A 27,065-nucleotide genomic window follows, 5' to 3' on the forward strand; every position below is an offset into this window, starting at 1 on the left:
TACACCTTAGATTTATCCATCGTCTTTTGGGCATCAATGTTAGAAAAAGCTAAAGAAATGTTATTGCTAAATCTACGAATTTGCAGCAAGTAGCAAAACTCAAACCATTCTAAGCAACCGTGTCCACGTTTCCTCGTATAAATGGTTCTTCTCTCTCACTTTGGGGCATATCAGCAAGGGCCTGCGATAATTATCACTCAGTGCGCTTAGCGCGAGGATAATTATCGCTGGCTAGCGCTGAATTTTATCACTATCAGCAACGCTTATCTCAAACGCTTATCTCAAAAGAGACAAAATTCCAGGTGCAAGCTGCCAAATGTGCGATTATCGCTGGAAATCCAGCGATAATCGCACAACTTTTGGAGATACCTTGCTGATAGGGCAGGGCAGACTTAACCATGATATCCACCTTCCATTGGATATCATGGCTAAGTCAACCTAAAAGCAGGCGTAAGGAAAGTAGCGATAACCGCGGTTATCGCTACTTTTCTTATTGCTATGCTTGTTAGCGTCCCATTGATAATTGGAGAAATGTTGGTTAGCGACATTTCTCCAGTTTTTTTGGGACGGAACTCCCACTTTGTATCTCTTTAGAGATGCAAAGCGGGGCGTTGTTATGACGGGCGCTAAGTCAGCAAAACACGTGATAGCGTGTCTTTGCTGATAAGGCGATGTAATTATCGCCGCTTTTCGCCCAAAAGCGGACGCAAAAGCAGCGATAATTTCATATCGCCACCTTGATGATATGCCCTGAAATACTTTGCATTCAAAAATTGAAGGAGATACTGACAAGAGACTGGTACGAGTCATTTGCTGCTTGAATTGTGAGTAAAATGTGTTGAAAATTTCACACCCATGAAATGTAGCAAAACTCCGGATTTTTGCAGGTTTTTAGAAATTTTGCACAAGCATAACCACAGCTCACACTTCCTTCTCTCTATTCCTCGGGAGAATTTGAGTTCCTGATGATGTGCCTAATCACTGTAGGCTAGGGCAAAAATGGAGGTGGGGGGTGGATGTAGATGGACAGAGCACCCCTTATCTATTTTTTGGGAAAGGAGACCTTTTACCATTGACCAAGGCAAACACACCCTGAAAGGTGCTCTTTGTGTCAACTTGTGTCCCATCACTTATCTGTTCAAATTTAGCATTACAGAGAGTGTTTCGCATTCTTTGCGCCCCTAGCAGTGTTTTCTTTAACTTTGGAAATGGTCCAGAAGGGGCTTATATTTGGAACAACAACTGCTCACCATTACCTCTTCGATCCCTAACAAGGTGCAAAATCATGAAACAAAAGCATTACCAGCAAAAGGTTAAAAAAAAGAAATACATCAAGCTGTATTTCATTTGTAAAATGTTCATAAATTAAATGATAGCCTTTCACAATTCTGTTATTTTGTTGTCACTTTGAGCCATTTCCAAGTTCAATTACAAATTGGCATGTGGAAATGTTAACCCTGGGCGTAGTTTGCGTACGCACGCTACGCATAGCTACGTGAACTGTGTAGTTCGGTAGGGAAATGCTGTTCGCACTGATTGCACAGTGCCGGATGCTTGTCCTCACTGTGCAATCATTGCAAACGGCATCTTGCACAGTGCAAGCGGTCGTTTTCTGACAATCGAGTAGATTTGTACTCGAGCGGCAGCTTTCTCAACACGGACTGGTAGTTTCTCATCGCGAGCGGTCGCGAGCATACGTGACCACTCGCAATGAGAAACCTGACCTCCCCGCATTGAGAATCTCACCGGGAGGTTTATTTTCCACGCTCGCAATCGGCAACTTGATGTTGCTGATCACGAACGGGGAAAAAGTCTCGCCGGGATGTTGATTTTGCTCACTCGCGGTCGCCAACTTGACGTTGAGGACCGCGAGCAAGCCAAAAATGCCCGCTACGTGTTTTTGCACTGTGCTACGTGCAATTCGCGTAGTGCGCAGGGTTAGAAAACATTCATATGACTGAGATAAAAAAAAATTATTTTCAGACTTTTGTGTGATTACTGAGAGCACCTAAATATCTACTATAGTTTTAAGCATTACTAATGACAAAAGCTGCCTTGAGCTTCAGGCTTAAAACTGCATTTAAAAGTATCACGCACACACATTTGGTCCTGGAAAAGTTAAAAAATTAGGCCTAGTCAGATGCTTTCCATTTAATGAATCATGTAAAACTAAGCACAGTCAATTCATATTTAATGTAAATGTGTTTAGTATCAGTTTATATTTGACCTCACTATAGAATGCAGATTTAATTTGCAAAACGTGTTTTGAATTTGCAAAGCAGCATATATTTGTACTGAATTTTAACACGCATTTTAAAGTGTAGAAAAGCTGAAATACAGCTTGTGATTTAGTTTTTGCTTTGAAAGCATTAGCACTGACCTTCAGATAGGAATGGAAATGTTTGCCTTTCCTTTTCTCCTTGAAAGAAAGAAGCTTCTTACAATGTACAGCCTGTAACTTGCTTTTATCAGTATTCAGTTGCGCAAACAAAGCCTCATTCATTTCATAGCACAGAGTAAAACTGCAAAGCACTCATTTTCTTCTCATTATTGTAAAATGTATTTATTGTTTCCAGCCTAAATAATAAGTTCTTGTTGGAGTAAATGTTTTCTGTTTAGTTGAAATAAAGTTTCTTTATCAGGAAATTAGGAGAGGAAGTCATTTAGAATAAAATTCAAATGTGTTATAAGAACTTGCCTGATTGATGACGTCAGACAGCCAGGGGTGTTGATGTCTTTCTGCACTTCAAAATTGGATGGAGGATGAAGACAAATGTCACGTTTTGAAACATTTTTCTGAACTATTTATGCGTTCTTAGCTGAGCTGGGGGATTCTTTTTTGCAGGATTTTGCAGAGGAAGGAGGTGGTGTAGGCAGACTCTGGGGGGAGAGCAGACAGGCTCAGATGGAGCTGAACAAGAGGAGAGAAAGCCAGCTGTAAGGGAACAAGGGCAGTTTAGATGGAAGCTTTTTGCTAAAACCCCAAGCTTTATGCTTTCACTAACTGGCTTTGCCAAGATTTATCTGCTCTATGCTATATGTCTCTTCTTGGGAGGTTATGCAATTATTAATAATTAATTTAGATTCATGCTAAGCTCACTCTTGCTTATATTTCTTGAACTCTTCATACGTTCTGACTAACATCGTTTATACCTCAATTTCTTAGAATAAGGATTTCTTCCTTTATGGAACGCACTGTATGCAATTTATGATATGCTCTGTATTGATTCTATTTTTTCTATTATTAATTCTGTAACCTGATTGATATCTGACTAATGAATGATGAGTCAGGAAAACTTAACATTTTGATTGGAAAATAAATCCCTTTAAAACTACTCTCATCTCTCAATATTGACTAAAATATTTATTTGCATTCGATATGTTCATTTTTATATAGGTGTCCTCTTGTCATAACACGGTGGAAAAGATCCATTGCCTCAAGTGGAAACAAGGGTAATGGTGCTTTTGCAAGGAGAGATTACCGTGAGATATCTGCTCCAACACTACCATAATTCGTCAGATTGTCACTTGCTGATAAAACATGCATTCCATCAGAAACTGGTACAGCGGTGATTCTAAACCTTTATACTTCCATTGACTCCCACTGAATCATTACTGTTAATACAGGAACCCCCACTGAATCATTAATGGAATCCAGGGACCCCCCCCTTTGAGTAATTACTGGAAACAGGGGACCAAGGGTTAAGCAATTTCTATGATTTGAACCTCAAAACTTTACACAAAAATACAGAAACAAGCATTCATTAGACAATTACACAAATGAGGAAATATTGAATTTAGTTTAGAAACAAATATGTTAAAAAAAAAGATTTACATTTTTTTTGTAAGGTTGAGACTTTTATAAATTCAACCGAGGCCACCCATCATCCATACTATTGGCCCGATTTATATCTTGGTAGTAAGCTTACTCAGTCACAACAGTGGAGGAGTATGCCTGCCACCAAGATAATGGTCCGCCCACCTGATTTAGGTTTAATCCAGACAGAGACTACTCCATCTCCTCCATGATTAAACCCCTCCGACAGGCTTGTGTAGTAAGGGCCATAGGAGGCAGACCTGTAATTCCACCCACCTGGTTTAGATGGGCTGAATTAGAGGTAATTTTTCCCTGCCCTTCACCGCCAGGAAAACCCTGCGGTAAGGGACAGTGAAAAATGCCAAATGCTGCCCTAGCCATGGAGAAGACTCCAGTGGCAAGCAGAGCATTTTTTTTCTTTTCTTTTTGTAAATAGAAAAAGAAAACTGTTTGAAGCAGAGCTCCATCATGTTAACGGAGCCATGCACCAAACAGCGAAATGCATTGACAGAAAGAAACAGGCGTAACAGTAGTTCCTGGCAATGCTTTATAAATGACCACTAACTTGGCCATCATTTATAAAACTGGTGGACGATCCCTCTACATGGGTGACGGAGTAATTAATCTACAATGGTCTGTCTTCCAAAAATAAATCAGGCCCTATATTCTGTTTGATGCCTTTGAGCTGCTCCCGCTAATCATTCTGAGGGCACCAACTTAACTTTTAGTCTCCAATTTCACATTCCTTCACATTTAAAGAACATTTCAAAATTTCCGTTTTATGTTTGCTTCTTTATTTATATGCACCTTTTTAAATTGCTGATATAATTTCATGTTCTAAGCAGTCGCACAGTTAAGAATGCTGCTGTACACTATGTAACATGTTTAATGTACCACAAATAATTGCCTTTCACTTTATAAATCAACACTTGTACCACTTTCCTGAAACCAAATTCATTAGTTCCAAATGTAAATTATAATATTTAGACCAAAGACTTTCATAATATTTGCATTCATCAATGTTATATTTAATAACAAATCACATGGGTACATTTGCCCTATATTTATACTGTGTGAATGAGCTAATGTTTATAATCGCTTTGTTTACACTTAAATGTAGCCTAGCTTATTCGCTAAAACTTTCACAGCCTTAAATGAACAGATAACCAATAGAAGTACATATGTGTTTGGTTTATTTAAGAATACACACACTTTATTCATACATTTGCAACTGTGTATGAAGCAAAGACTGTATCTCAGCTTTGACTCTTAAACAGACGTGTCCCTTGTAGCATGATGGATGCTATACGAGTGTGACATTAATTCAGTTGATGTCACTCTCCATGACATCAGTGCATGAATTGCTATTATGAATTATCACTTCTGACCTGTTGTACTCACTATTGATGCCTGATTATCCCAAGGCAGGGCTTTAAGTGGGCAGGGTACCTCCAGGTCTCAGACTCAATAGTAAATAAAAACAAACATTGAAATGGATCCCTTTCAGGCCCTATCATTATGTCCTTAAACTCACTGCCAAAAACACTATTTATTTCTGAATAATTAATGTAAAAAAATGTTAAGGTAATCGATGTCATCCATTTACTTTGTTAATATATTTCATATGTTCCCCAAACATTTTTAGGAAATGCAAGATGAAGTAAGCTCTTTCAAGGATGTTGTCTTTTTGAATGCATTTTAGTCTTGATGGAGCAGAAATCTCATGCAATTTGTAGGGGTGCATCATAATCACGTGTAGAGCGCACCCACATATAATCTTCCAATCGTATTAACGGATGGTGTTAGATTTGTAAAAATGTATTAACACAATTACGTGACATGTTTTAGGTTATTGACAAGTAAAATGCTGAATTAACGTAGGAAATGAATGTAACTAGCAGAAAACATTACATGAGAAACTTTGGATGTGCATTTGACATCTCTTATATACTGAATGTGTTTAACAATGATATTTAAATGTATTAGTTAAAACGCGATAGAGTTATGCTAATTGATGTCTAAATTAATGCGTTCCTATGTTAGCTTAAATTGTAGGTAAATGCACATCGCTGAAAACTCTTGTTTTAGAATCAATAAGTTTAATTTCATGTGGATTGTAGAATCTTTTCTATCTCACATTTGTATTGCAGGTGGAGAAGCATTTATTAGGGGAAAGTAATGTCTTTGTTTTAGTAGCTAGGCAAGGAGAGAAGAAGTTACAGTTACTTGGCTTGAAGGTGAAAAAGACAGAGACAAATTCACATGGGAAAAGGCATGACTGTGACTATTGTGGGCCATGTGCACGTCATGCATTATGTTAGAGCTACATGTGGATAACTGATTGTTGGAATTAGGGAAGGTGCCCCATTTCTTTCTTGCCTTCGAAGAGAGAGTATCTCAGATCGAGCTCTTTCTTTACAATAGTGGAGTTATGCTGCTTGACCCATCTGATAGTGGAGAGGCTTCTTAGCAAGATACCACATACTGACACCTTTTCATTTACTGAAGGTGCTTATGTAGTGATGTCACCTTAGCAATAGAGTAGGGCTAGAGCTAATGCTTTTTACTCACCAACCCTAGATGCAGGGGAACTTGGACTCATGCTTCCTGATTCTTTGTAACCTACTTCTTGAATTAATAGTTTTGTTCATGCTGCATCATTTAAATTGGATGCATAGGTTTGGAATCATGCTAATTGCTCTATATTTTTAAACACTTTTGTTGAGGTGTCTCTATGTCCAGTTATTCTTGGCTTTGTCATAAATTAACTAACCGTATATAGTTATCCACGAGTTATTATATATTGAGGAGAGATAACGACTAATTGATTGTGAACTAATGATTTTTCCTCACCTTTACACTTTCATGCTGTAAAAAAGAATCATTGGAGTGTGCCTCTAGAGAAGGTCTAGAACTAATGGGCCTGACCCTTTCAGTCTTGTATAGTGCATTCTTTGAACTATGCCACTTTTAGGTGTTTATAACAGGCCATCTTTGCTCTAGAATTGAGGCTGAAGGCATTGTCAGTTTCTTTCTCACAGTACTTGTCAGTATTTCAAAAAAGCTGTTCAGAACACATGGTCATCCAATCCTTGGCATCTGCAGGGCTCACAGAGCGATGGTCATATATTCCAGTTGCAACTGAGAATATGTGCATTTAATTGTGTGTGAAAAATGTACACAGTTGCTAAATAAATGTCAATATGAACGTAAAAGAAAATGCAGTGATTATAGGTGGATGGGTACTTTGTGTGTTAAGTGGAATCGGGTGGGGAAGTGAAGGAGATGTGAGGATGTGCAATCAGGAAAGAGTGAAAAGAGAGTGTTAACGATTAAAAAGATCATGTTAAATTATGCAGATGGAGGAGATGTTGAGAGAAAAAGGACATACATGTGTAACAGAGTGAACACAACAGAAGTGACTGAGACACTCTGCAGACCACTAACTCTTCCACAGGCCTCAGCAATGTTTGATTCACTGTCTCAGTTTCAGAATTGAAACATTTCAACATTATTTACAACAAAATTATTGTTGTTGATCATTTTTCCTAAATATCTAACACCCACTGGCAAAGGCAATAACTCTAGCTCGTTTTAGGTGTTTGTCAGTTGTTGTGTTGTATATCTGGCTGCAATAGCAGGAATCTCGGAGGCCCTAAAATACTATTCGAGTGGTAGCTATGGGAATCACAGAAATTGTTTGTGTTTAAGCCACACTCAGCCTTGATTACAGAGGTCACGCCCCTTTTAGAAAACTTCCACTTTTTCCATCCCACTTAAAGTCCTGCTCCAAGGCATGCAGGACTCTGCATTACATCATGTTTTAAGATGTTAAAAGATGTTCACAAGTCCAAGCGGTGCAGGCGAACCTTTTTCAAAGTGCCTCGGTTGGTTTTTGCCAGCAGGATCTTCCCACACCTGTATTGTTGCCTTGTTGATACGAGATGCATATTGCGGCCTTGCGAGCAGTTTCAATGTTTTGCCTCACTACTTGTAAGTTTTTTTTCAAAACTTTGTAACATATTTAACCTTTATGAGGGTCACACAGTTGTGTAGAAATGTTGCACACAAAACAGGACTGCAATCTCTTCATGCCACCTTCAATCACAACCAATGTGTTGTCAAATTCGTTGATGAACCTGTTTGCTGCCTTGACATGGTTGGTGCAAGGGGTTTTGATACCCTGTGTGAAGTACCGTATTGTAGTCCCTTCCAGTAGCGGCTAGTAGTGGGAGTGCTGCGGGCGGTGAGGCAGGGCGGGTGAGGGGCAGGGTGGGGGGGGGGGTAGTAATCTCCGACATATGGCCGACCGGAGGTAAGTACATAAATGAATAAATAAAACGAATTACAGTGCGCGTGCTGCAACGCAAATGGCGTTGCAGCGTGCGCAATGTAATTCGTTTTATTTATTTATTTATGTACTTACCTCCGGTTGGCCATATGCCAGAGCTTACTACCCCCCACCCTGCCCCTCCCCGCCCTACCTCCCCGCAGCGCTCCCACTACGAGCCGCTACTGGTCCCTTCCCTCATTAGAGATACAGGCAGGGCTTTAAGTGGGCTGGGTCCTGCTGGTGCTCAGCACCGGCAGTTTTAAAAAGCAGGTGCCGAGACGGGTCTCTATCGGGCTCTCCATTTTTGCCCTCACCCTCAGGGTGAAAACAAATAGTTACTCTGCAGCAGCACCACCCTTCACCGCCTTTAACATAGCTTCAAGGAGACTCGTTAAAGATCTTTCACTGTCTCATTATTTCAGAAATGTAAAATTTTCAGTATTTTATGCAACGAAGCCATAGTTGTTGCTTATTTATCTTATGCAACTAACAACCATTGACAAAGCCAATAGTCCTGGCTTGTTGTAGGTGTAATGTTACGTGTTGTGTTATATAGCTGGATACAATGACAGAAGAGGCAAAATACTAGTCAGGCGGCACACTATGCTAAGCACAGATTTTTAGCTTAAATGTTTTAAGCCATGCCCTTAATTACATCGACCACGTCCCTTTGAGAGACACCCCCCCCCAGTTTTTTCATCCCCCTTAAACCCCTGGATACAGGTCATGTGAAGGGGCAAATTGGCAACCGCTGCTACTAGTGCCCTTAGCAGCTGCCTGGTATTGCCCTGCCCTAGCCCCAGCCGTCCCTAGGTTCTCTCTGTTCAAAGCCTGCAAGCCCGGCTGAGCCGCGTTCCTTTCCTTTGCACTCCGTGTGAATTTTAACAATTCGCCCACACCAGGCACGCGGACATTTTGAGGCTTGCAGCATGCTCCGAACGCCCGTGGTGATTCATGGCCTTCTCAAGTCACTCCCTGCTCAGCATGCCGCCGGCATCCGCCCGTCTGCGGCCTGCATCTGTATCCCAAACGCACATGAAATATTAGCATTAGCGTCAGCCTCCCTGATGGCGAAAGGACACGATGTAAAATAATCCCAAACATAGAAATAATTCTCATTTTAATCTTTTGCTAAGGAGAGGCAATTAGGGAGCTTGAAAGGCGCCGTCACACTCACATAACCGTGTTATCGACAGCGGAACAAGAAGCAAAGGAATGCCCTTTACGGGACTGATGGCACCCTTGCGCTCCAAAGAGAAAAACAAGAGGAAGGGGGTGCTGTGGACATGGTGGACTCCAAGGAGAGGGTGTTCATTTAATCTCCGGAAAGATAAAGGGCGCTGCTGCCCCTGCAGTGCAGGATGTCGCAGTGCGAATGAATATCGCCGCAAATAATCATTGTACTCAATGTTCGAAGTGGGGGGAAAAAGTAGGGGAGCTGTGGGAAGAGAGTCGGGAGGCGGGAATAACCAGAGGATTGGGTCAGTGGGCGGAGTCAGAGGTGTGGCTAGAAAACATACCAATTTTTAGTATGTTTGGTATTTCACTGACCAGTTACAGCTTATAATGTTATTTAATGCAACCAATAGATACACGTTTATTTGAGGTTTCATATATTAGTTATTCACATTAAAATACATTTACAATGTGGGATATGTTTTCAATCACAGAATGTCCCAAATACACCTATAAGTGGAATTATAAGCCATTTGTCTCCGAGCCATGCAGTTTCATTCATCAGCACATCTCCCTTTTTCAAACCATTTCTGAACATAAAATGTGGGTTTAAATTCTATGACAGGAGACCCCACGTTTTGGGGAGCACTATTGATTACATCATTCTGTGCCCCACAGTCAATGCAAAATTGTAGTCCTACATTTTTTATGTGCTTCACACAACATGTCATTAAGCCAGCATTAGATGCCTCTTAGTTTCCTTTTATCGTATCTAGACATAGCACTCAAAAGTGAATATATACACCTAAAACAACCCAGACAAGTTGGATTTGCAGATGCTTTAACCCCTTCAGTGCCCATGACGAGCTGGACTCGTCATGGGCTGCGGTGGCGCTGTGCCCATGACGAGTCCAGCTCGTCATGAACTCCGCCCGCTAATGCAAGGCGCGGCACTGGGCGGGGAAAGGGGCGGGCATGCAAGGGGTTAAGCAGTATCAGATGAATGGGATACACCTATTATATTAGTAGTTTGTGTAATTACTACTCAAGGTAGTTAGCAATGAGAATTGCAAATGTATCAGCTATGGAATTATGAGTGTAGGAAGCTTGCTCTGTATATACTATACCAAAGTAAGGTATAGTGTACACAGAGTCCAGTGAATCCCCAAAGGCTTACAAAGGTAAAAGTCGATAATACCTTACTCTCTATTTGTGGTAGTGTGGGCGGGCAGTAATGCTTTATCAGAGGATAGTGGTGAGTATTTATTGTACACACTCAGGCAAGAAATTATAGCACACACTCAAAGAATCAACTCAGACCAATTGTTTGTCTAAAAACACTTCTTTAATTTGTTTTTATTTTAAGAACCAAGCAGGACTTGGTAATGGTAAGTAAAATTGTAATTTCTGACAGGTTGATAAGAATATGCAAGCTGAATGAATTTGACTTTGTTACAAATAGGTACAATGCTTAAAAACAGTTGTACTTACTTTTGGATTACTTTGTGATTACTTTTTAAGTTACTTTTTCTACTCAATGTGATATGCCTAGATATCACACTGGGACATTTCCTAGACAAAGGTAAGTAAAACACTTTTACATTAAAAACACAGTTACTTAGGTTTCCTTACAAACACAACTCAACACAACTTTTTCAGAGAAAAACAGTCTATGCAATCCTATGACGGAAAATGTGGTTATCGGTTTGCAGGTAAGTTATCGGTCTTGAGGATTGAGTTTCAGGGGTTAGAACAAGGAATCCCCCAGGGTCAAGGATGAACTCAAAAAGCACCCTCAGCGGCACTAGGGCAGCCGGGTGCAGAGGGCTGACGCCAAATGTTAGCCTATGGGGCTAGGCGGGCCTTCGGTTGGTGGCTGCTCACGGGCAGGCAACTCGGTCTTGGTAGCCAAGCTCCTAGGGTTAAGGTCTGGGCAAAGGGGATCCCAGGTCAGCACTAGGTCCACAACACGAGTGGTGCCGGGGCGGCCGAGCGCAGATTGCTTAGGAGGTGTCGGGAGCCCAATGCAATCCTATGGAGATTGCCTGTTTTGGATTTCAGCTGCAGGCGCGGTCCAAGAAGTCTTCCAGGAGGAACCAATAGCTGGCAGGTAAGTTTGAGTACTTGGAGACGTAGGTGCACCTCAGGTCCTCTTCTTCAGGGTGCAGGGTGGCCGGATGCAGGGGTGCATTTTGAGGTTGGATTTCACCTTACCGGGCCACTTAAGGTTGTGGGGTCTCCGTACAGAGGCTGCAGGCAATGTCAGAGAGTCCTGGAGGGGTCAACCAACGGAGGACTTGGGACTCTGGAGCACTGTGGGACCTCGCTGGGACTGGTGTGCCACTTGGATTCGGGCGGTAGGCGACGGGTGGAGTGGTGGCTCCAGGCATCGGGTTTCTTTGTCATCAGCAGGCTCAGTCTTTCTTTGGAGATTCTTTTGAACATAGTTGTTGTTCACAGGATATCCTTTGTTGACAGTAGTCAGTCCTCCCAGGGGTTCTGGAGCTCGCTGGCTGCAGGACAAGACGACTTCTGGTGCAGGACCTCTGGAAACTGCAGATGGGCTGGTAGAGCTGGGGACCAGTCAGTTCTCCTCTGCAGTCTCCTATGCTGTGCATCTTCTTTCGTCATTCTTCTTCGTAGGTTGTGGGAATCTCCCTTCTGGGTCCAGGGCAGACCCCAAATCACAGTATTTAGGGAGCGTTTTAGGGGTCTCAGGTTAGTAACCAAAAATCTACTGACCTCAGGGTGACTGCACCCTTGGTGTGCTTACCCCACGTGGGGGAGTGAGCACAATCCCTAATCCTAATTGGACAGTGCCTGCCATCTGCAAGATGGCAGGCACTGAAGAGTGGGCTTCACCTCACCTCCCCCACCTGAGGGGTTGGGATGACAGAGGGGGCACACCTTCTAGGCTGTCCTATTTTTGCCCGCCTGCCTTTGTGCCGAAAAAGAGGTGAGGCAGGAAGGGGGCCTACTCCTGATAGCAGGAGAGGCTGGGATGGCTTTGCAAAGGCGGCAAGGCCTTTGAAGCTCCCCTGCCATAGATGGCTCTTCCTGATCTGAGGGAGGTGTGAAGGCTCCCACCCCAGGGGTCCAGAAACTTGTCTCGCGGTAGCAGGCTGGTGTCTACCAGTCAGGGAACCCACCAGAGGCTGGTTGTTTTTCAGGTGGCATCTCTAAGATGCCGTCTGAGTGTAATCTAGAATAAATCTCATACTGGCATCAGTGTACCCTTCTGCACAAAAACAATCCTGAGAGGCTTGCTTCTCTTTCTATGTGTGCTGCACATATAGAAAGAGGAAACAAGCATTGGCATAGCCAATAGATCTCGCTTTTGGGACCTTATGTTTACTTTTGCTATAATCGCGGCACGTATAGCGCGAGTGCCGCGATTATAGCAAAAGTAAAGAAATAGAAAAAACATCTATTTCTTTACTTTTGCTATAATCGCGGCACCCGCGCTTTACGTGCCGCGATTATAGCAAAAGTAAATATACTTATAAGGTCCCAAAAGCGAGACCTATTGGCTATGCCAATGCTTGTTTAAATACGTTGAAGTCAGAAGTGTCTCCCTCAACAATGGTAGATTCGCCCTGTGGTGCGCTTCCATGTAACACAGACTTTGAAGAAAATCCCACCATTTTCATTTCGATAGCAGCAGAAAGTATCCCACTGAGCTATGTTGGTTGTCATCATGGCAGTGTTCAATTGGCCTCACGGTCGCTTCCATGGCAGCATTTTGTATTTGTAGCCATTATGAGTATTTGCAAAGGCAGAGGTGAACGTCAGTTCTTAATTCATGAAGTGCTACCATGCTGTCAAGGTCATTTGAGACCGGATAGCTCCCGCAGGCTGGAAGACATTTAGAGCACTTAGTGCTTAATTTATTCAGGCGCGAGGTTTTAGGAAGGGGCATTTTTAATGATGCACTGTAAAATGCTTCTGCTAAGGGTGGCTTGCTGTGTGCACGGGGTGCCCCTGCTCCTCCTTTTACCTGCGGTGCGTCACCCTCACCCTGTGCGGGGAGCCTGCTCCCGAGAGCCCAGCGCGTGACTCTGCCTCAGCGCCTCCCTCAGTCCCGAGCCATGGATTCCCGCACAGCTCCGCAGAAGAACGTAGTGCTAATTGCATCCCCACCTGCTCCCCTCGGAGCCCAGCCTCCCCATCTTTAGGAGGCGTCCCATAACGTGTCAGCGGAGACGGATGGGGACACATGGCCGCCGGGGGGCTCGCGGCTGGTGCGTGCTGCTGCTGTCGGAGTGGTCCTGGGATCCGCCTCCTCCCCCGTGCCTCCTCTGCTCTGCTGCCTGCAGCTCAGTTGCTCGTGTGAAGCCGAGCCTGACGGAAGCATCCGCGCGCGTGGATTTTTGCGCGTGCCGTCGGAAACGTGGGCTGGCCGCCAGTATGTTCCTGGTCCAGTACACCGGTCAGTATGCACTTTGCGACCACTAGGCGCCTTTCATTGGTTTTGCCTCTTATGTCCCCAGGTGAGGAGATGCCCGTCCGGTGATGGAGGTGGGAAGGCAAGATTATGCATAGCGCCGCTCCCCTTGCGGCTAGAGGGAACTCTCAGCCCCAAGCCGGCCTTCCCTGCCGAGTGCTCACCGCTGGCTGTGCTTACTCCTGCGCGCCTCTGTGATTAGATCCGTGCATCTCAGGCGCGACTGCACCCTGTAACTGTCCTAGGCTTCGCTGCACAGCGCTTTCAGTGAAGGCCACTTCTAACAGTTTGATCGTTTACTAAGGCTTGCTCATGTAACAAGCATTGGACGCACGCGCGCCTAGCGCATTAAGTTTAAAAAAAAAAGAAAAACAAGCCCGGCGGAGCGTGGCGCGCGCGCGCGCTTGGGGGCGGGGGAGCGGACCCTTTGAAGTGTTCCCAAAAGGCGGATTGCATGGCGGCACGATGCGCGTGATTGTGCGCGTGCTAGCCATGCAATCCGCTTTTTGGGAGCACTTTAGAAACCCGTATTCTATAGTCTCGCTTTGCGATCGCTTACGCGATAGCAAGGCGAGACCTAAAAACAGGGAGAAATAAAGATATTTCTCCTTGTTGTGCCTCCCTTAGGGAGGCGTAATATTTTGATGGATTCCCAGATTTACAAGTCCTTGTAAATATGGGAATGTGTCAATAACCATGGAAGTTGAGTGGGAATACCCACTGCAATGCCTTCCTTGTACAGAGTAAGGCAAAGCAGCTATTTGCGCTGTGTTGCATTACTCCATATTTATGAAACCATTCAATGCCATGCAAAGTTTGCTTTGCGTGGCTTCATAAATATGGCTTGGAGATTTGTGTCATGATTTACCACGTTCTGTGGTGCAAGCATGACGCAGGGCCCTCATAAATATGCCTATTAGTTTGGTGTGTGTGCAAATCATACATTGCTGATGCCTGGTGAGTTGCACTACTACTGCTGGAACAAGGCCAATGGAGGCACCAATGGGTGAGGCGGACTGGCCTCAAGGATCCTGTAACCTCAATGACAACGTCTCTGTTGATTTAGGGTGTGCTGCTTTGTAGGCCTGACTGCAAGACTGGAGGTGAATTTCAGTATGGATTGTGGTGAGCAAGACTTTAAGGTTAACCCACACTGGCCACTGGTAGGGTACAACTGCTGGCGTTAAGAGACCAGGGCATCTATGGTCTAGTGGGACCTTCTAAAGTCCAGTAGCAAAATGTGCTCCCTCAGGATAGTGGTCTTGTGGACTGGTCATGAAGCATGATGCAGGTTCCCCAATTCCAAATTTGGTAACTTTGACCACAGTGCCTCATCCTCTCCCCACTGAACACATATCTGCCCCACTGAGAGAAACATGCACTGCCTTCAGCTACAACCTAATTGTGCCCTGTGATAACAGCCTGGATGTGACTCAATTCAAATTATGCACTACCTGGAAAAAATAAGAACATCCTGGAAAAAGCAAACTTTCATAGGCAATGCAAGATTATGTAAAGCATGCAAAATATAAGGAGGAACAACATGGTTATCGTAGCGCTTTAACACTCACTGTTCAGAAATCAATGAGTGTACAGGAGAAGCCCTGTATTCATGTCCTCAACGTTTGAGGCAAAAAACACAGGTTTGCCATTGTTGCACTCGTGGATAACAAGGAATGGGTTAAGCATGGCTCAGAAGATAAAGACACTCTTCAGGAACATCTGATCTGACTCACGGAAACACAAAGGCTTCTCGACATTCATGTCAGGCAGCTAGCTGCTCATAAAATCGACATTATGTATTCAAGTGTCCTGTAAAGGAGACTTGTTGAACTGTCCAGCTTGGCTAACTCTACTACCCACAAAAAACTTGAGAAAGCTCTTGAGAATTAAAAGTCAAAAATTATATTTTCATTTGGGAAGTGAAGGATACATCCATCTTTATTTTTTTGGGTGACACTATAGTACGTTAGTGATGCTGAAAAGCGTCGCTAAAAAAAAATCACAAACCTAAGAGGTCCCAAAGGCAAGACCCATTGGCTTCACTAATGCTTGTTTAGATATCTCATTTGCTAAATGGGGCACTTTTAATTTGGTGCCAGACAGGGCTGAACTGGGAACCCAAACCAGTCCTAGCAAAGAGGTCCCAAAGACAAGACCTATTGTCTTAGCTACTGCTTGTTTAGATATCTCATTTGCTAAATGGTGTACTTTGAAATTGGTACCAGACAAGGCCGAACTGGGAACCCAAAGCAGCCCCGGCACTTTGTCCATCCCCTTTACATGTGTTGCAAGCAAACGCAGTAAGCGAGCCTGACCCCTACGAAGGGGGCATGAGAAGAGGGTGTTCTCTTCCCAAGAAAATTTAGAACAAATTACATAAATTGTGTATTCTACAACATATGTTATTATATATTCAATTGTATTGGCATGTAGAGCACAGTAAATGATGACCTTACAGTGCACCATAATATGACAATCTTTTTGGGGCTCTTCAATATTTCCCTCACTATCACCCTCCAACACTGCCCCTCATCTCTCCATAGCCTCTCTCACATGTATTTCATTTGGTTTATAGCGCCTCTCATACCAGTGTAGCATTGTGCGACAGGGAGGGAGCAGGAGAGCGCCATATTTTCAGATATATGGCTCACTCCTCCCCTTTCCCTTGCGCCGGTGCTCATTACAGCTGCTGCGCGACACACACACACCTTAGCGCCATAGCGCTACGGTGTGTGTGAGTCCAGCATAGGTTTTGTACAGGAAGGGTTCCCTTCCTGTACAAAATACGATGCCCAGGCACAGCCAACGTTTTTCCCACTTTGTATGCCCGCTGCACAGTGCAGCACACATACAAAGTCGGAAAAGGAAGGAGAAATTAAAGCATTTCTCCTTCTGTACGCCTACTTGAAAAAGGTGCAGTTTCCTCACGCTAAACCCAATCTACTTCATTTAGAAAATTGGGTTTAGTGTGAGAAACCCTGGGTGGGTGCTAGGGAACACCCATGCTCCACCCTTGATACGCCCCCATGGCGCGAAGCAGCGCAGTGCTTTTCAGAAATAACGAAACACTTTTCTGTTATTTCCAGCGCTACTAAGTAAATTGAGAAAAAATGATTTTGTGCTAATTTGCGTCACTTTTGGGATGCATACACGGTGCAAAATCTTAATAAATCTCCCCCTTCGTGTGCTGGACAGCCCTGCTGGTTTTGTTACTGGGGGGCAGTTTTTCAGCCCACATACTAAAACCAGCCTCCCACTCCTCCAGCCTCCAGCCCGATGCCCATTACGCCAGTCCTGCCTTGGTGCCTAGGTCTATTTGTTTTCACAGTCTGACCCTGGATGGGGTCCACAAGGGGCTCCGGTGCTCGGGCGTCACAGAACTGAACACCTCTGGCTGCTTTTATGTTATATCCTTTTTTTTTTTTTTTTAAAGCTTTATTTAGATTTGCAAAATCAAACGATACACAAGGGATAGCTGTGCGTTCACCAATGACAAAGTATGGAGGTACATCATAACACTTCCAGCTCCCTGACAAGAGGTGTAACTTATGGATGGCATCCGACATCAGAACCCCCTTGATCAATCCCCCATCAATACTTGTCTAAATTGAAACAGATGAAACTGACATCAACAATCCACACCCAGGGCCCATAGTCACCCCATCCCTTCACGCATACCCCGCTACCCTTGTGAAGTCCCTGCCATCTACCCCCCCACAACAAACGCCCCATGGAACATACCATCCCATTCATTCCCTGACGTCCCCATTCTTCCAATGCCCATATCGACTCGCCTACCCCACTCCCGTTGGAACAATACCGGAATGTGTGGGTGACGAGGGGGAACTGGGGAGGCCCGCAATGTATGTTTTGTAAGGGCCCCAGATGTCCCTAGGACGCGCCGCCGCGGGAAGGAGACTGGAGTAGAGTTCGCTATTTGTGCTGCAATACGCCATGGCAGTGAGCCACGATTTGACCGTAGGAGCCCGTCTCTCCCCCCAGCGCCTGGCGATTTCACGTTTGGCCAGAAGTAGACCCACAGCGGCCAACCTACGAACGTTTTTAGGGAAATTTGCTGTATAGTTATGTTATATCCTTAAAAGAGGTAACCAGTATTTTTTAAAATACCGCATCTCTCCATGAACACACAGAGCAGCAGTACACAATTTATAAAATAAAATGAGGAAATAAGGAAGATATTAAAGGTTTTCTACAGCTTTTTTTTTGTTGTTAAAAAACGCCAAGGTTTGGGCACAGTTTGCCAAAGTCCACGCTGGATTCTTCTTCCTTTTCTTGTGGCGTCGTCAGTCTGGGTGAGTCCGAAACTAAACGGCAGAGGTGGTCACGGGCGGGGCACCAATGCATCCTGATGAGACAAATTGTATTAGTCACAGTAGGAGGCAGGCACCATCGTCAGTGAATGAGATGTAAATCATTCCAGCAGCTGGGCCATCATTGGAAGCCACTTTCTGGCACTGCTTAATTGTTCCTACAGTGCAAAACGGCTCTTACAGTGTTGCTGGGCAGGCCCCTTCCCACAGAAACAGAGGGGAAGAGGGAAGAGGTCCCGCCACTGCAGAGGCCTTCCTCATTGTGCAGCACACAGGGCTCATAATATTTTTTCAAGTTCGGACCATTCCTTTAGTCCTGGGACGCATTTTAGAAATAAAGAAGTAGGGCAACGGACTTTGTTAAATTTAAAAAGTAGGGGCACGCCGTGCCCTTCCGATCCCGCCCACTTCGACCACTGATTGTACTCTGAGTCACTTACCTTTCATCAGTCCCCGCAAAGGCACCTGTAAGTCAGTAGCAGGGTTTTAGTAGGCCGGGTCCGGCCGGTGCTTAGCACCGGCCGTTCTTAATAGCAGGTGCCAAGATGGGCCCAATCGGGCTCTCCATTTTCACCTTCAGGGTGGAGGGGGAAAAAAGCTCAACTCTGCAATAGTAGCATCCCCCACTCCTTTTGATGTAACTTCAAAGAGGCTCGTTTTTCATTTTTATATAGCGCAAACTCAGAGCAAACATGAGCACCAGTTATGCTACACAAGGGCACATTCATGTTTTGAGTCAGAGGATGCGAAGCCAACCTGAGGCTCTAACCAGCTTTCTCTGCTCCAAGGTCAGCAGCTCTAGCCCTATGCCACAGCCTCGCACACAAAGACAGAAGCAATTTCAGTATTATATACAATGAAGTCATAGTTGTTGCCTATTTATTCTATGCACTTTGCAACCATTGACAACGTCAGTAGACCAGGCTTGTTGTAGGTGTACTGTTGCTTGTTAAGTTATTGGTGTAATGTTACTTGTCGTTTTGTATATCTGGATGAATAGAAAGGCACATCAAAATATCAGTGGAGCAGCACACTATGCCAAGTACAGATTTTTAGCTTAAGTGTTTTAAGCCATGCCCTTATTACATCGGCCACGCCCCTAGGAGAGAGCCCTCAATTTTTTCATCCCTCTTAAATCCCAGGTCGGTAGGGTATGAACAGGGCTAGAGAGCTCTCTGCCCTTTTCCTGGGGAGCTCTATATTAAGACCAGGCTAGTTTAGAAAATGTAGGAATCTGGAGGGTATGCTTTCTCTTGGTGTACTGAGCCGAAGCCCTCAGCCAATTGTGTAAGTGTCTAGATAAAATAGGCCGTTTATATATTTCTGGCGAAGCACATTGAATAGGCTTTTTAATTTGAATAACTAGAGTCATATTTACAAGGGGATATCGCCACCAGAATGTCACTTTTATCCACTTTCTGGTGGCAGTATGCCCCTTTCCATATTTACAAAGCAGTGTTAAGCCACTTTTTGCAGCTTAACGCTGCCTTGTAAATAAGGCCCCTTTACACGCATCACTTAGCACGAAAGGGACGGGCAATGGCTGTTGCTGTGGGCGTTCCATCGCAACACCCATTGCTTTTGACGCTGCTCCAGATTTACAAGGAGGTGTAAATCTGAGGCTGAGACAAACACTAATGGCATGCAAGGGTAGGTGTTAAAATGGCGAAACAAGGAGAAATACTTTTATTTCTCCTTGTTTTTAGGTCGAGCCTGACCAGCGCATGTGTTGCTCTGAGAGGCATGCTGTATTCGAGTGGGGAGTTGAAGCTCCTCCCACTCTCCGCCCATATTTGTTATTGGCTTGTGTCATTGTCCTTTGTAAATGCTGGCTTCTGGTTTGTTAATAGGCTTGTTAGTCCCTCCTTAGTACCGCCTTGTCTTCATTTGTAACCTCCCATGAGGACTGGCCCTTTTACTTTGGTTGTTACACGGTGAGTCTCATTTACTCTGTAAGCATTATTTTCTTTAATGAGTTTCTCCTACTGTAGGCATGACATGCTTTTCGCGCAACATTCAGCACGCCATGCGCGCTTTCACTTTCCAAGCATCCTGGGACAATGGAGGCCGCTACGTTGAAATGAAATAGGTTTTGCAATTAAAAGAGTTTCAGCTATTGGCATTGTAAATGACACTGCCATTAATTTATGTGTTAATTATCAAAACAGATAAATAAAAGGCATTGTCATTTACAATGCCAATAGTTTAAACTCTCGCAAATGCGAGATCTATTGCATTGCAAATGCTTGTTGCTTTTTAATAGGTGTCCCTTCCTGCACATAAACAATCACTAAATAATGACGATTTGGTACTTCTCTGTGTGATGCATTCTGCAGCACACAGAGAAGTAACAAATCACCATTAGTGATTGTTTATGTGCAGAAAGGGACACATTCCTGCACATAAACAATCATTCCCTGCAACACAGGCACTTTTGCACCAGAGTAAGAGTGCCTGCATTGGCACTAGGCAGCTAAAATTAGCTCCAGCGCTAGGGAAAACACAGGTGTGTGCCGTATGCTTGTGAATACAGAGCATTCCTGAGTTTTGAAAAAGTCAGAGCGTGGCACTGCCAAATTTGGCACATCTCAGCGCTCTGACATTTTATCATAAATATGCCCTTTAGTGTTTTAAGTTTCCAAGACAATAATATTATCTGTCCGATTTAGCTTGAACACTGGTGGATTGAGTGATGGAGATCACTGTATTTCAGTACAAGGAATTTCTAGAAATGTGTATGTTAATATTTCAGAAATGATTATGGGAATGCTTAGGTGTTGCACCTGCAGCTTTAAATAGCAAGACTCATGATCAGTAGTTGATGCCTGTGCAGCAATGGACCAACTGCCCATTGGTTGTTGGGTGATAGCTAATCAATTTCAAGAGAATTGCAGTTTGTTGACTGGATGGTGCTGTCTGTCTATCAGATGTTTGTGCAGCTCTGCAAAGCAATTACTTGTGCTTTCTTAGAAATAGATTGTACAGCACATCATGGTCACTTACTTTGCTGCCCTTCACCGAACCATTTGGTGCCTTGCTGGAGTAATCCATACAACCCACCCATGAGTTGTTAGTTCATGACTGTCCCTGCAATTTAAAAATATATTTTCTGAGGTGAGACCAAACTTGGTGATAAGGGCTTCCATTACGGGGGCATATATTATCTGATCAGCTAACTCTTGGGCCAGTAAGGTATCACTCCCAATAATTGGCTTGTGCTTCAATAGACTAGTCCAAGGCACTTGACACTTTTTCCCTACTGCCCTGCACGTTGCACTTTTGCCTGGACCCCTGAGGCTGGAGAGGAGGGGCTGCAGACGCCTGTAAAGGCCAGCAGAGTTCCCGCGGAGCGGGTGAAGCACTTGACACTTTTTCCCTACTGCCCTGCACGTTACACTTTTGCTTGGACCCCTGAGGCTGGAGAGGAGGGGCTGCGGATGCCTGTAAAGGCCAGTGGAGGTCATGGTGCGTGGGCCAAGACTGGGCCAAGATGGGCCCGTCTTAGCCCGTCAGAGACCGAATGAGGCCGGGCGGGACCACAGTATTGACATTTTAAATACTTATATATGTAGTAGAGTTGTGATTCATCGCTTGAACTGTGGGACTAAGGCACGAGGAGACAAAGTTACAAAACTGTATAACTAGTTCTGAACTTGTACTGTAAGGGGTTTATAACATGAGTAAATAAAATCTGTTAACAGGGCAAGGGGTTGCGGGGACGTTAGACGCTTTTTTATCAAGGGCGTAATCTGTCCTGATGAATGAAATTGCTATAACTGAGTGTAGACTGTCTATCGAGCCCCTACCCGCTCCGATTCAAAACTCCATCTTTGCCCCTATAACAAATACTAAGAGTTCAGTTAACCACCCCCCACCCAACACGGGCCATCTCTCTACTATGGCCCCAATAGCTGTTGACTTGTCTCTGGAAGCTCTAGAGCTACGCGCAATAGCTAATAAATCAAATGTAACTACCCGGGGGCAAAAAGTGAAGATTGGCCAGGAGAGAGGCTTTGCCCCACCATCTTAAAAGAGAAAGGGGCAATGCAATAATAAGCAATCACATGTAAGGAATAAAACTCCGGGGTGCGTGACCAAGACTGGGGTGAATGAGTTAAATCAGGAACCCACTCTGACTGAAGTCGACAATGTAGGAACCGGGGGACTTATGGGATTGAACAACGCAGGTTTCTGGGAGAAACTACAGGATATTATTTTTGTCCTCCTAAGGCCTCTAATAACAACGTTATCAACTATAGAGAAGAGGCTAGCAAATTTGGAAAGGGTTGCTAAAAACCCCCCTGTGTCCTCGCAAGAATTAGCCCAAAATAGAAGTAAGGCTGGCCCTACAAGCAATGGAGGGGATTGCATATTAAATAACCCACAGGGCATTCTTGCAAAGGGAGATTATCTCCAATTGCAGGTATCCAATCCAGCAACCTCAGCCGACAACTCGGGGCTGACTGGTTTGTCGGGCGAAATTATATCGGTCCCTCCCCAGAGTCAAACTGAGGCTTCCCAATGCAGACGGGGTAGAAGTATAGGGCAAGATCATGCTGATTGTATCCCAAGGCAGGCAGCATCAGATAGTGTGAGACATATGGCGAGCTCGGGGGAGATGGTCCCTAATAGATCAGGTTCTCAAAACATGGTCAGGGGTTATGTAATGGAATCTAGACAGTTACATCTCCCCCCGGAAGTAAACCCATATACTTTGGTTTTGACCAACGTTTCCTCACTGACATATGGAGAGTACGAGCACTGGTCAACTCTGAAAAACAAATCATTGCATTTTTTGGCCATGAAGACAGGAATAACTAACACGTTGTTCTCAGAGTTTAACCCCTTCAGTGCCACGCCCTTTCCCCCTCCTGTGCCGGGCGTTGCACTAGTGGGTGGGGTTCATGACGAGATAGTCTCGTCATGGGCACAGCGCAACCGTGCTCCATGACGAGACTATCTCGTCATGGGCACTGAAGAGGTTAAGATGGCGCCCTGAATCCCCTGGGTAGTATGTTCTAATAAGTCGTTGTCGGGAGACTGTGTAGTATTATCGTTCAGGTCTCCAGGCTTGGTCAAGACTATATTAGACAGGGTGGGCAACTGGTCGGTCAGAAGCAGAGGGATAAGTGTAGTCCCCCTTGGCTTCTTCAATCAACCCCGTAGGTTACAACAGCACAATCCAGAGGAAGGAAACGCCTTGGGGTTGACACAGTACAGATATGACGTCCCAGTACATAACTTTTTTGACCCTCTCTACACATTAGAAGACGTGGACTGACTGGTATCCCCTACCCAGCCTTGTAATGGGGATGGAGGGATGGGAAAGGGCTATGCCACGAGTACATTAGATGTGGCTTTGGTTAGCAGCGCAAATCCAACTGATTTGGTTAGGAGGGTTCCACCCCTGTTGCGTACAAAGGAATCCACGGCAAGGGGATGTTATACTGAGAGTCCGACTCCCTTGCTGGAACATCTTGAGTGTATTGCTAGTCTATCTATGCCACCTAGTATGGACCTTCCCACTACTCCACAGCGGGTACCATTTAGTCCCCTGTTAAATTCGGCAAGTATCACGTGTTCAGTTATTTCTTGGAACATCTCAGGGCTACGTTCCAAGCTACAGAATCCACTCTGGTGTGAAGTCATTTCGAATTTTGATGTTTTACGTCTGCAGGAAACTTGGGCAATAGACCCACTTCACATGAATGGTTTTAAGACCTGTAATACCCAGGCGGTGAAGGGCACAGGGGGAAGACCAAAGGGTGGTATCTGCACTTACATTTCAAATAAGTTGACGTTAGACAAAATAGATTACCATACGGGGGATTGTTGTTATCATATAATCGAACTGACACTAAATGCAACCCATCGTATTGTCTTGATACATTTTTATAACAATGCTCCCCCTGGTGAACTTGGAACGGTGGTAAAAAATCTAAGTGCGGCTTTGAATGATATTTGCAGTGGGAGCGTAAAGGATACGATGATCATTTTGATGGGGGATATTAATTGTGCCTTATACAACTATGAGGATAATAGAATGTGTGGTTTAGCCAACGAAGGAGAGCATAACACCCATTTCTGCCATACAAGGGTGGGAGATGTGTTTAATGAGCTCAAATTTGCTAGTGACCTTGGTTTTGTGAACGATATGTTAGCCACCCCAGTATCTATGCCCCATACCTTTAATGGGAGAGGGTTGGCATCTACTATAGACTTCATTTTAGCTTCACGTATGTATGTACTCACATAGGGTGCGTTCCTTTAAGGTTGGGGATAATAGTCTGAGTGATCATTTTCCATTATGTCTATTGATTAATTTGCCTACGTATAGACGTAAAAAGATCAACACGACTAACCAGGTTATGGGTAATATTACTTTAAATAAAATTAATGGCTACACCATACGGTGGGCTAACGTGGACCCCGATGTATTGACCAAACATGTGATTAAGAAATGTAAACCTGCTTTTGATAGTTGCTTGAGCGATTCTGCATCTGATGTTGGTATCGTGCACTCCTTTCTCGATATATCAAGGGAGGTTAAGAATCTATTAACAGCTTAACACCGCAATAAAATTAAAGATCTGGAGTGGTTTGATAAGAAATGCAAGGAGGCTTACTCCAATTTGAAAAAAGAATTACATAAACAGCCCAGATCCCCTAATAAAGTTAGACAGGTCAGATTGGCATATAGACGGGCAATTAAAGAGAGGAAGTGCTCATTGAGAAACGAAGCATGGGATTCTCTCCACAGTGCGGCCCAGCTGAAAGATAGCACTGCATTTTGAAAGGCATTGAGGGCACCTTTCTTATCACCTAGTGTGGGCCGCTCTATCGAGATAGCCATCTCGAAAGATACCTGGACCAAACATTTTTCCAAGGTGTACAATGATCAGGGAAACCCCGGGTTGCAATTGGCTGGTACCTCTCTAAACATTAATGACTTGGATGATCTGCAAATCACCTTGGAAGAGGTGAACAGAGCCTTAACATTTAGTTTGGGCGGCAAGGCCCCTGGACCCGACGGCGTTCCAGTGAACTTGTATAAATCTAACACCCTTTTATGGGGGCCCTTATTAACCCAAGTCATTAATGCCAGTGTTAAGACAACACTGCCTAAGACTTGGGTGGAATCAATCATCATTCCTATTTTTAAAAAGGGGGATCACCACGATCCGGGGTGCTATAGACTGATTTCTCTGCTTGATTCCCTGGTTAAAGTGGCTGGGTGGGTAAACCTAGAACGCCTACAAAACTGGGCAGAGGATACTCAGGTATTATCTGACTTACAGTACGGTTTCCATGTGGATCTCACCACGGCCTTTGACTCCGTAAGGCACAATAGGTTGTGGGAGGTTCTTTAGGCAATGGGGGTTGATCCCCGTATAATTGCCTTTCTACGACGTTTGTACAGTGGTGCTACTGCAAGCGTGCGGTATGGCTGGGGGGGAGTGCACCAAGGCTTTTCCCATCAGGAGAGGGGTTAGGCAAGGCTGCGTGCTGGCCCCTTCCTTTTTTATCTCTACATTAATGGACCAGGAGAAGCGTTACTCTTGAAGGGTAAAGATTTTCCGCAAGCTGGTGGTCGTCCCATACCAGCACGTTTACATGCGGACGATGCCTTTTAATGGCACGTACACAAAATGATCTTCAGAGGGTCCTGGAGAGTTTTAGTAGTTTTATGAGGGATCTGGGTCTTAACATAAACATCTCCAAGACCTTTGTCATGAGATGTGGTCAAGGGACACAGAGGACACGCAAAATGTTTGTTGATGGGAAGAAGTTAGCCTCAACTGAAAAAAAATCCTACTTAAGCATTTTATTTAATCAGCAGGATTCATGGGCTCAAACCATCTCTGCCAAGAAATTGGCATTTATTAGGTCAACCACAGCCCTTATAACTTTTGCTAAAAAACTAGGTAGGAAACCACCCACAGAGCTCCAGCAAATATACAAGGCCAAGTGTATCACCATGGCGACATACGGGGCAGGGGTGTGGGGCTTTGTAAATACCCTCCCACTACAAATTGTAGACAATTCTTTTTTTAGGTATATCCTATCTGTACCACCTAGTACCTCCTCTTACATTTGTCATGAGGAGCTGGGCCTCCCATATATAGCTGATCTTATTAGATTAGAGCCAATACTTCTGTTGCACAGGATTTGGTGCAAAGACCAAACTAAGCTAAACAGGGAGGTCATGCAAGACAGTTTAAGGCTGGAAAAGGCTTTAAAGTTTCCCTGGATTAGATTTGTACATGATTTTATGAACGATCTGGGCAATACGGAATATTTTTTAAAACCAAGGTCTATGCTGGCGATTCCTAGAAAAAGTTTAAAGAAAGAGGGCCTCCAGCTACTGAATTCTATTCGAATGGGAGGGGAAATTTCAAAAATAAGTGTGAGGCAACACCAGTTACTACGTACGACTTCAGGGATGGAGCCTCATTTATCTTTCGTGCCTGGTGGTTTTGATAGGTTGCTCCTAACTAGATTTAGATTGTGCAATGTCCATAGATTAGTGTCACTACCAAAATTGAATGACTGGTCCCGTGTGTTACCACTGTGTCCTTGTGACAAACGTTCAGAACAATCTACTATCCATTTAGTCCTGTTTTGTAAATTTTATCATGAACTAAGGAAAGTGTGGATAAAATAAATTGTTTAAAAATCTATGGTTGATGCAATGTTGCCCAGCCTTTATTTTACTTCAGCTATTGGAAAATGAGCACATAGCATGGAGATAAGCAATGTTTTTAAAGAAGGTGCTTCTACACAGGAAATGTATTGCATTTGATGAGCTGTAATTATTACCTCAAATTGTGAAACTGGAGGAGTGTGTATCATTTTAATATTTTGTAACTTAATATGAAATTTGAAAGTTTGTTTTAATGTGCTTTTATCTCTGTTTAAAAAATCAGCCAAATAAAGCTTTCTTGAACTAGTCCCACAGTC

This window comes from Triturus cristatus, chromosome 4_1, assembly GCF_964204655.1.
Source record: "Triturus cristatus chromosome 4_1, aTriCri1.1, whole genome shotgun sequence".
NCBI lineage: Eukaryota > Metazoa > Chordata > Amphibia > Caudata > Salamandridae > Triturus > Triturus cristatus.